The sequence below is a fragment of the Trichosurus vulpecula genome, chromosome 6 (genome assembly GCF_011100635.1).
Source record: "Trichosurus vulpecula isolate mTriVul1 chromosome 6, mTriVul1.pri, whole genome shotgun sequence".
Taxonomy (NCBI): Eukaryota; Metazoa; Chordata; class Mammalia; order Diprotodontia; family Phalangeridae; genus Trichosurus; species Trichosurus vulpecula.
Genome location: NC_050578.1, coordinates 90,824,759 through 90,836,732, shown reverse-complemented (window position 1 = coordinate 90,836,732; position 11,974 = coordinate 90,824,759). Strand labels below are relative to the sequence as shown.

The window sequence follows — 11,974 nt, the reverse complement described above, 5'->3', positions numbered from 1 at the left end:
TTATGATCCTCCTAGCTACAAGACAATCATCTGTTGAACTGTTTTGATGTTATTTTCTCTATCTGTAAAGTGCAGATTAGACAATGTCACACTAAAGTACCTTCCAGCTCTAAATCTGTGACTGATTTTACTTGTGCTTCTTATGTCACATATCCTACATTTTAAGTTTTAGAAATGAAGGGACTGTGGAGTTCATCTGATATAAGCCTGTCTATTTTTTTCTTTTTTACAAAAGGGGAAACTGAAAGCACATAGAAGTTAAATAATTTAACCAAGGTCCTATAACCAGTAAACTGAAGAACCAAAACTAGAACTCAAGACTCCTGATTGTAATAGCAATATTTATGCCTGACCAAAACACCAAGAAAAGCATAATTATGCTAAATATTTAAAAAAAATTTAGCCAGGCAAGAGGGAGAGAGGAAGCCCTAGGACATTGTATGGCATCTACTAGTGAGACTGCTACCTAAGATAGACAGTGAGATAGGGAGAAAAGAAGTATTCCTTTTAGTAGCTTCCTGTTTTAACTGATTGTCTTTGCTAGATGGCTGCTAACCTCAGTTGTTTATACTCATAGAAAATTTCAAGTACTATCAGCACCCTTTGTGGTTCTGTTCCCTGAAGAAAAGTCTTGGTGGCATTTCCCTAGTTATCATTCTAATGATTATAATGCTAACCATAAGGCAAGTTTGAAATGTTAAGCAGAATTTAGCATGCCAATGATTCCTCATAATGAAAGTAAAGAACACAATGTATACCCAAGGATAAACAATGATGGATAACTCCACTAGTGCATGTAATACAGCTGTAATTTTTACTCAGCTACTGTCCCTTTAGTTGGCTTTTTTTTTCCTTTTCCGCTATTTGCCATAAAATCATTTCACTTGCTGGGCTAGCTTTCTTGCTATATCTGTCAGACTTTTATTCAGTTCTTTTCCTATGAAATGCCTGAGTAGTTTCTTTTCATTCTAACCAATGCACAAAGTCAGGCAAAGACTCTCTTCTTGTTCCATTTAAGATGTTAGCTCCTCTAAAGTATAAAATTCACTTCCAGACAAATGGAATGCCTCCTTCTTCTTTCAGTAAGACTGATGATTGTGCTTGACTGATGGGAAATTTTGCAGAGTTATTTAAGGGATAGATTTTCAAGTAGAAGGTTTTTTATACTGCAAGTAATGAGATGGAATGCAACCAACACACTGCTAAAGATCTTTCTTAGACAAAACCACAGCCCTAAACCAAAACCAAAAGTAAATAAGCAAACAAACAAAAAAAACTATTTACATCACCCTTTCAAATGAACTTCTACAAAAAAATTTAAATACACAAACACATAAAAAAATTAATGTGGCTGCTGAAGTTTAATATTTTATTTCTCCAGAAATTGTTGGAAGTAAACGAGTCCAGACTCTTTTCCAAAAATATTTTAGTTTAAATTTGTGAGCCACTCTGTTTTCAATACTGATGCTTGCAGTAGACAGCCAGAATGACAAAGATAGCATTTGGGACAAAAATGTTTACCTTGAGCCTGTTTGTCTGGCTTTGGCAGACAGGAAAGGCACTTATTAGATCAAAGTGATGATTTAATGTGGTTATGTGGACAACTAATGTACTTCAATGGAACTCTCATATGATTATGGCGAATTATAGATGCCAGGGCTAGAGTGCTACTGAAGGACTTTTAAGCTGCCATTAATGATGCCAAGTCAGCACTTCTAAAGGTCTTTGGTGGAGTTTTTCACAGGCCTACAAACATCCTTCCTACCTCATTTGAATATTTTCTCATGTCTATAGAAAATGATTTTTCAAACTCCTTATACACAGAATTTGAGCATGTGGGGAAATGAGAGCCCCCAAATATGAAACTAATATTAGAAAGTCACAGCTTCTTCAGAGGGGGAAACTGAACCCAAAAGGGATATTTCACAGGGGATGAGAACCAGACTTTTGATTTAATAGGTATAGTAAAGTACTGGTGAGGGAATTCTTTTATCAGTCTAGGTTGGTGCTGCACCTTGTGATCATAGAAATGAAATGAATAAAAAATACTGAGACAGTTCCTGGGTAATTAGTAATCAATTCATTAATTAGGTTAGCTGACAACCAATAAATTGATGGTCAGTAGTTTCTCTCAGTAACTGAAGATACCCAATGGAGACCCTGAAAGCCTTAAATAAGCCTTCTGAAAGGAAATTCCCTTGACAAATGAAAATAAACCTGGATTAGTGGACATTTAATGAGGAGGGGGCCTAAAAGTCTTCATCTCCTCCTGCTGAGAGCATGGCTTAATCATGAGATTCAGTCACATGCAGCAATCTGGACAGGGGAAACCATCTCCACCCAGTCCATTTCATGAGCTGGGTCACCCTAAATTCTAATGGAATGGTACAAGGAGAGAGGGTCTTTTCCGAGGGTAAGGACTTGCCCAGACTAGATTCTAAACACACTCTAAACAGAAATTGGGTCTCCTAGTCCAGTGGGGTCCTTCCTGTCCAAGAGCAAAGAGTATGTTCCTTGAGGCTTAAGTACTTCAGAGACTGACTTTAATAAGACTGGGTCCGTAATGAGGAAGGTAAAGAGAAACTTGAATCCCAATTTAATAACTGGTTATTACTTATAGTAGTATAATAAAGATTTCTTTTGAAGAGAAGCCAAGAACATTGAGAGATTAAATGATTTTCCTAGGGCCCCACAGTGAATATGTCAGAGGTGGGACTAGAACTCAGTTCTTTCTGGCTTTAGCATTAACTCTCTAGCTAATATGTCCCATTGCCTCTAGGAAGGTTTCTTTGGCTACACAAGGAAAAGGAAAAAATATTTTTTAAATATACTTATCCAGCCCTGATATCAAACTTACCAGGCTATGCCATGCATGGCAAAGGAATGAAAGAGGAAAGAAGGAAGGAAGGAAGGAAGGAAAGACTTATTATGTATGTAACTACTATATGCCAGGCACTGTGACAAGCCCTAGAGGTGCTGTTGCTTGCAACGTTGCTTGCAGCCGCTGTGGAGGTATAAGGCCAATAACACCAGCACACAGGAGGTCTGCTAGCACAGGTTCTTTGATCTGCTTTTCTAAGGAATGCAACTTTAAGGGGTTTACAATCTCACTTTAATTAAACATAAATATATCATTCACTCAGTTCAGGGGAAAAAGTCAGTACCCTGAACTTCAGACAAAACACAAAGAGAAATTGTAAGCAGAAATTATATAAACAGAGCAAGTAAGACAAATCAGTAGACAGAACTTCTGTCTGTCTGTAGGAATACGGACATAGTTACCAGAGAGAGAAGCACCAACATCTGAGTTTTCAAAGCCAGTGGTCCCCTTAACAGCTACCCAGAGTCTCATCTGGTCAAATCAAAGGAACAGTCTTCCAATGAATGAGCCTTCAAATCAAAATGCTAACTTCAGAGTATATATACACTTCTTCAGGGTCAGCCCACCGAGGGTGTCACAACCATGTGACTCAAACTCATGTGACTTAGGCAGGTCATCAAAGACTCTTGACTAATAAAAGACTCTTGATTCAAAGACAAGTCTCAAAGGCACTTGATTTTCTTAGTGCTGAGAAGAACTAGAAGTCCAAAAGAAAAAAAGAGCAAAACATAAAATCTCACTTTGCTTGCCATTTCAGGTACAAGTACAGGCAAAAAGATGGTCCTTGTCCTCAAGGCACTGACATTCTAATCCAAGAAGATAATATACAAAAGATAACAGAAAAGGAGGAAGAGGATGAATCTACTTGCCTAGCACATGCTTCCTCTTATCTCTCCTTCAGGGTATCATGTTGCTTAAGCTAGGATAATTTGCCTGCCATGTAAGTGGCAGCTGGCTGACAGGTGGTGAGAAGGTCTGACCTTTTCTACACAGGAATTGCCTCATTGTAGCTGATTCCAGGAGTAGGTCTGGTGATCCAGGGGATGGCTCCAGATGATGGAGATTACAGAGTATATTTTGAATAGGTATAATTGCTCTGTCAATTGAGGAAATATCATGTTTATATGTATATGCAAAATTCGAAATATACATATATACCTGTTTTATACACATATATTATATAGAATATGTATTCTATGAACATACAAAAATGTATTTTAATGAACATCTCCCCCTGAAAGTTCATAATTATGAGATCATTCTTCATTTAAAAAAAGTAACACTCATCTCTGAAGCATACTTTAACCTAGCTTCTATTTTAAATATTAAAGTTGACAATTAGAAGAGAGTTAGGTGCAAATATTTCAAAGATATCTGCCCTGAAACCCAATTATATATAGTCTATTGGAGCTAAGACTTCCAGTAGCATCATAACTAGGACTTGCCTAATTTTCTAACCCCATTCTCCTTAATTATCGCCCTGCTGAATATTATATGACAAAACCTGCATAAATGACTATGTTCTTCTTTCCAAGATACACTAGATAAAAATTAACGTTCCTTGACTGGAACTTGGGTCAATGAATGATCATTTTGCATTGTAAAGTTTTAATAGGAGAAACACATGATGTGACCTATGTCCTCAGAAGGATATAAAAGCATGGCCAACAAGTGTTGACAAAGAATTATCTCAGAGAAGATGTAGCTTATTCTTTTCTGATATCACATCTGGGATAGCTATATGAACTAAGCCTATATATATATATATATATATATATATACACACACACACACATTATATATACATATACATACATATATTTCATATATATATACATATACATTCATATATTTCATACATATATATACATATATTTCTTTTGATTTCAAGGATGGACTGAATCTTATTTTAGTATATAATATCAGAAGCCCCCTATTATGTAAGTCAAGATACTAGGCTTGATTCTAGACAATAACACGCATATGACCAAGGGAAACTTCTCTGAACCTCTGAATAAATATAGAATCTCACTTTAATAGATACGACCAAGAACTTCTTGAAATTAGAATCAGCCAACTATAGTTCACATCCCAAATATGATATTTTTGTTACTAAAGACAAATCCCTTCTTAAGTCTTTTTATTTCAATTTGAATTATTAATTTGTTCATTGAACAAATATTTATTAAGAGCCTACTATATCCTATGCAGTGCACTCCACACTGGTTTTACAAAGGGGAGTGTGGGAGAGTACCTACCCTTCAGGAACTTGTTCTTTTATAATCATGATCAATCATTTTCACATCTTGCACTTGTATAGTGCTTCAAGGTATTTTCAAGGCCTTGAAAAATATTTTCTTATTTTATCATCTCAAAAATCCAAAGAGGTAGGTGCGATGATTATCTTCATTTTAAAGACAAAGAAACTGAGGCAGATAGAAGATAAATACTTGCCAGAGTAGCATAGGGATTAAGTGATTGAGATATGGTTCAAATTCAGTTCTTCCTGACTTTAAGTTCAGAACATTGTTAACTATGCCACCTATCTTTCCTGAATGAATTCAGAATAGATTACGTTGGAATAGACATAAAGATTTCACTCCAGTCCTTCAGATTTGAGTAAAATGATAAGCCATGTGGGTGTTATCTTACATAGCCCTGGTTTTTGAAAGCTAGTATTGAATGAAAGGTTTTTGGAATCCTGAAACAGAGGGTTTTCTTGACATCCATCCATCTCCATTTCATTTCAAAACAGCAGAGAATCTATGATGTCAGTGAGTCTTTCCCCTGGATCAGAACTGAATTCCAAGAAAGGGATGTTCAAATGTTAGATTGTGAAGGTGGTTTAAGTATCACTTCATCAACATCATTTTGCAGATGAGAAATATTAGGCTCAGAAAAGTTAATTAATTTTCCCAAGGTCACATAATTCAGGACAAACACGTGGCTACTGACTACCAACCAGCTGTTCTTTCCCAGGAGCCAGATACCTGTTTAGTCAGTGAACCACTGAATCAGTATTTAAACTTCAATATAAATGTCACAAAGCAATCAATAGAACTTAAATAGTGGAAACTGCATAGATAGAAAGCACTTTTTAAAAATAGCTTCTGCATGTGTATGTTTATCAGACTTGTGTTTATGTCAGTGCAGGGAAATCCCAATGAATTCCATATATTAGTGCAGTTCACCTCCTTTTCATAAAGGTCTTTGAGCATTGCCCATGGCACACAAAAACTAATCCTTGGTCCAAAGTCACACAATTTGTATATTGAAAAAGTTGAATTTGAATCTGGGCCCATATATATGTGTATGTATTTATGTGTATTTGTGTGTGTGTGTGTATACACATATATACACACATAAACACATATATGTATGTGTATATATACATACACACATAGTCATATACATGGGTGTTTATATGTGCACATATGTATATTGTACATAAATGGGGCTTCTGAAAACCAATAAGGCAACTTTTTGAAAAATATACAAAACTTTTTAAAGATTATCTCATAACATATTTTTGAATATAGTTATAGTCAAGGAGATCAATCTTTTACCTTGTATTTATTCTTTTTTTACTCTTAATATCTTTGTAGATCCTTATTTGTGTGCACACTGTTTCCCTTGATAGAATATAAACATCTTGAGGACAGGGATTTGCATTTTTATCATTATATCCCACAACATAAGACAATTCTACCCACATAATAGATGTTTAATAAATTATTGTTGTTCAATTAACAGCAAAGTGTGTTTTCTCAGAAAAAAATTTTGACAAAAATACTTATTTTTACTATATCCAATGTGTTATTATTTCTAGATACAGTATACATTAGTGGTTTTTATAAAAAAGTTTTAATTTTTTTAAAGCATGTTTCTTTTGTACATTGTGATGAAAGTTTTCTATATCATTTGGATAAAGCATGAATTTATAAGTTTCACCAACTAATAAAAAAATTAAAAGCCTTAAAACTTTACTTTACTTTCTCAGTATTTTCCCTGTTTTACCAGTATCCTTTAAGTTTTCCCCTCAGTGTGAGCTCTGCCCTAAACCCCTCCAAATACCTTTAAAAATGACTCCAAACAAATTCTACAGCAGCAGAAAGCACAAAAAGACAGAGAGAAACAAATTCCCAACCCAAGACAACTAGAAAGCTTAGCAGGAAATGTCTGTTGGATCAGTGAAAGAGGAGCACAGTCCAGTGGAGGCCATGACATCACAGAAGAGGCACCAAAACACCAGGAACAAGCCTTGGGAGTGACTGAGTAAGCAGGAGCAGTGGCAGTGGCTGCTTCCAGACTTCTCAAGCCACAGACTGTAAGGGATGTTGATCTACTGGTCATAAGGAGTTTGCAGAGGTCTATTCACTAGCACTGAGACAGGACTCTGTTTCTTTGCCTGTACTCAGATCCAGTTTGCAGTCCTGGGTGGTAGTCCTAAGGTGAGAAGGAGTGCTTGCACAGCAAAGCTTGCAGCCACAGTGGAGGGGTGATTCAACTCACAGTTCAAGGGCAGAAAAAAGTGGTCACTTGTGCTTGTGCTCACTGACAGAGTAGAGCACAGGCCAGGAGAGGAGTAAACACACCTCCTTAGATCATACCACCTTAGAACTGAAACCTTACAGGTCCGTAAAGCATCTCTGAAAAAAAAAAACTGCACAAATCCCATAAAGCTTGGGAGAGATAATTTAAAATTTATTTGACTACCTGACAGCCATGATGCAGAAAAGAGCCTAAACATCATCTTTCAAGAAATTATCAAGGAAAACTGTCCTGATAGTCTAGAACCAGTTGGTAAAATACAAATTGAAAGTATCCACTGATCACCTCCTAAACTACGTGAATGATATGTGTATGCTTGATTAAAGTGAGATTGTTAACCCCTTAGAAAAACAGGTCAAAGAACCTGTGCTGGCAGCTCTTGTTGCTGGTCTTGTTGGGTCTTACACCCCCACAGCAGCTGCTACAACATTGTTGTTGTTGCAATGACTTAGCTATCCACAGCAATGTAATGTTCCAAGATGCCTCTAAAGGACTTATGACTGAAAATGCTATCCATTCCCTGAGAAAGAAATTGCAGTCTCTGAATATGGATTGAAGCACACTTTTTTTTTTGCTTTCTTTCTATTTCTTAAGTTTTTTTTGTCTATGTTTTCTTTCACAATATGACTAAGATGGAAATATGTTTTCCATGATTAAAATAACCTATATTGAGTTGCTAGCCGTCTCAACAAGGGCTGTGGAAAGGGAGGGAGGAACTCAATATTTCAAAGTGAATGTTGGCAGAGCCAAGATGGTGGTTGGAAAGCAGGGACTTGCGTGAGCTCACCCCGAGGTCCCTCCAAACACCTATGAAAAGTGGCCCTGAACAAATTCTAGAGCTGCAGAACCCATGAAATAACAGAGGGAAGCAGGGATCCAGCCCAGGAAAGGCTGGATGGTCATGGGGAAGGGTCAATTGCATGGAGCTGGGAGCAGAGCAGAGCCCAGCCGGGGTAGCGCCAGGACCAACCAGACCAGGAGCCAGGCAAAACAGGCATAGCAACCTTAATCAGTGAGCTCTGGCAGTTACCAGACTTCTCAACCCATAAATGCCAAAGACAACAGAGAAGGCTGGTGGGTAGAATAGCTAGAATGGAGTGAAAGAAGTGTACAATCGGGCCCAGCCCTGGGGGCACAGAAGTGGTGCAGCTCTGGGGCTGCTTCCAGCAGCACTTACTTCTGGCCCCAGGCCCACCAGGTGGGAGGAATTAAGTGGAGGATCAGAGCAGGAGTGCAGAGCCGGCTTGTATCTGAGTCGCAGTTCGGGTTGGCGGTTCTAGGGGGAGGAGGAGCGCTGGTGTAGCAGAGCTTTCTGTGCAGAAGTAGTTTGGCAAACAGCAGCACAAGGCCCCTAAAGCTTGGGACAAAGTATTCTCTACTCTACAAGCAGTCATACCTTTCTTTACAAACAGCTCAAGGGTCAAGTAGTTAGCTGGGAACATGGCCAGGTAGCGAAAATGGACCCAGATTCAGAATCACACTTTGGAATCTTTTTTTCATGACAAAGAAGACCAAAACATACAGCCAGAAGAAGTCAACAAAGTCAAAGAACCTACAACAAAAGCCTCTAAGAAAAATATGAAGTGGTCTCATGCCATGGTAGAGCTCAAAAAGGATTTCAAAAATCAAGTAAGAGATGTACAGGAAAAATTAGGAAGAGAAATGAGAGTGATGCAAGAAAATCATGAATAAGGAGTCAACAGCTTGCTAAAGGAGACCCAAAAAATATTGAAGAAAATAAAATAATAACAAAATAGACTAACTCAAATGGCAAAAGAGCTCCAAAAAGCCAATGAGGAGAAGAATGCCTTGAAAGGCAGAATTAGCCAAATGGAAAAGGAGGTCCAAAAGACCACTGAAGGAAATACTACCTTAAAAATTAGATTGGAGCAAGTGGAAGCTAGTGACTTTATGAGAAACCAAGATATTACAAAACAGAATTAAAAGAATGAAAAAAAATGGAAGACATGGGAACTATCTCATTGGAAAAACCACTGACCTGGAAAATGGATCCAGGAGAGATAATTTAAAAGTTATTGGACTACCTGAAAGCCATGATCAAAAAAAGAGCCTAGATGTCATCTTTCAAGAAATTATCAAGGAGAACTGCCCTGATATTCTAGAGCCACAGGGCAAAATAGAAATTGAAAGAATCCACAGATCGCCTCCTCAAAAAGATTCCAAAAAGAAAACTCCTAGGAATATTGTCACCAAATTCCAGAGCTCCCAGATGAAGGAGAAAATACTACAAGCATCCAGAAAGAAACAATTTGAGTGTTTTGGAATCACAATCAGGATAACACAAGATCTAGCAGCTTCCACATTAAGGGATCGAAGGGCTTGGAATATGATATTCTGGAGGTCAATGGAGGTAGGATTAAAACCAAGAATCACCTACTCAGCAAAACTGAGTATCATGCTCCAAGGCAAAATATGGATTTTCAATAAAATAGAGGACTTTCAAGCTTTCTCAGTGGAAAGACCGGAGGTGAATAGAAAATTTGACTTTCAACATAAGAATCAAGAGAAGCATGTAAAGATAAATAAGAAAGAGAAATCATAAGGGACTTACTGAAGTTGAATTGTTCTGTTTGCATTGCTACAGGGAAACATGATGTGTGTGATTCATGAGACCTCAGTATTAGGGTAGCTGAAGGGAATATGCATATATAAAAAGAAAGAGGACACAGTGTGAGCTGAATATGAAGGGATGTTATCTAAAAATAATAAAATAACATTAAGGGATGAGAGAGGAATATATTGAGAGAGGGAGAAAGGGAGAGATAGAATGGGGTAAATTATGTCACACAAAAGTGGCAAGAAAAAGCAGTTCATTGGAAGGGAAGAGGGGGCAGGTGAGGGGGGATGAGTGAATCTTACTCTCATCATATTTGACTTGAGGAGTAAATACCATACACACTCATTTGGGTATCTTACCCCACATGAAAGTAGGGGGAAGAGGATAAAAAGGGGGACACTAGAAGAAAGGGCAGATAGGGGGAAGAAGTAATCAAAAACAAACATTTTTGAAAAGGGATAGGGTTAGGGGAGAAAGTTGAATAAAGGGGGACAGGATAGGAGGGAGGGAAATATAGTTAGTCTTTCACAACATGACTATTTATGAGAGTGTTTTGCATAATGATACATGTGTTGCCTGTGCTGAATTGCTTGCCTCCTTAGGTGGGTGGGGATGGAAGAGGGGAGAGAATTTGGAACTCAAAGTTTTAAAAGCAGATGCTCAAAAAAAGGTTGTTTTTGCATGCAAACGGAAAATAATATATACAGGCAATGGGGCATAGAAATCTATCATGCCCTACAAGAAAGTCAGGGGAAAAGGGATGGAGGGGAGGTGAAGGGGGTGATAGAAGGAAGGGCTGAAAGGGGAATGGGGCAACCAGAATATATGCCATCTTGGAGTGTGGGAGGGTAGAAATAGGGAGAAAATTTGTAACTCAAAATCTTGTAGAAATCAATGCTGAAAACTAAAAAATATCAAATAAAGAAAATGATCAAAAAGGAAAGTTAAAAATTGTTTTTACACATGACTGGGGGAAAATAAAATGCTAAATAAAAAAGAAAGTACCACTAAAGTTCATGGGCTTTCTAAAGACAAATTTGGTACTGTGTTAGCTATATAAACAGACTTTTTAAAAACATATTTTATGCAGTCTTACATTTCATTTTTTTTTCTTTAAAAGAAGTGAGTTGTATGTAAGGTGTTTAAATGCTTTATAGAAAAAAAAGAACTGCTCTGGAACCAACTCATACAATGTCATCACTATCTTCTTCATCCTCCTCATTTTTTTCATCCTTCTGTTCTTACTCTTCCTTTTTCTTGCTCTTCTCACCTTTGACTACTCCTTTCTTTTTACCCACATCAGGTTTTCCTTTAGCTCAGTATGTAGTGATAACCTTTTCATATTTTCTCTTCAGTTTAACTGCCTTCTTTTCATAAGACTGCTTGTCATCCGTAGCAGAATTGTTCCACATTTCTCCCATTTTTTGGTCATATCTCTAAGGGAAATACAAAGCCAGTCTCTTTTGATTTTTGGATAATAGACCAAATTAAGAAAAGTCCCAAAGGATGCTCCTTCAGTGCATTGGGATCCTTAAACCTTTTCTTTTGTTTTTCCTTTAGGCAGTACGTGGGTTTTCAGTTCTCTTTCATAATGAGCCTTACCTGCTTTTCCATGTCCTCAAATTTTCTTTCACTTTAGCAAACAATGTCTTCCACCACTGAGTAATTTATTTTGAAAATCTGAGAAGTTTACAGAAGTATTGTGATTCTTCTTCTTCTGTTCCTCTCAGCAGGTGTGATTAAAGAAGGCATATGAAGATATGTTCTCTCTCAGCTTCATAGAACCGGCTTTGCTTATATTTTATAACTTTCTCTCAGCACCATACAGAGTAGTTCAGTGCCTGTCTGGATCTTATTTACTCTGGGGAATTCTCTGTAGAGCTCAATGTACTGTAAGGGTTGTGAAAGCTCAAGCCAGATGAAGCCTCCTCCCTCTCTCTATTCTGTGTACTAAATTTGTTAGT

At 37.4% G+C, this 11,974-nt stretch overlaps 1 pseudogene; it reads right to left on the bottom strand.

Annotated features, from left to right (window-relative positions):
* Positions 1 to 11,194: 11,194 nt before the first annotated feature.
* Positions 11,195 to 11,790, bottom strand: LOC118854681 (annotated as a pseudogene).
* Between the last annotated feature and the right edge of the window lie 184 nt (positions 11,791 to 11,974).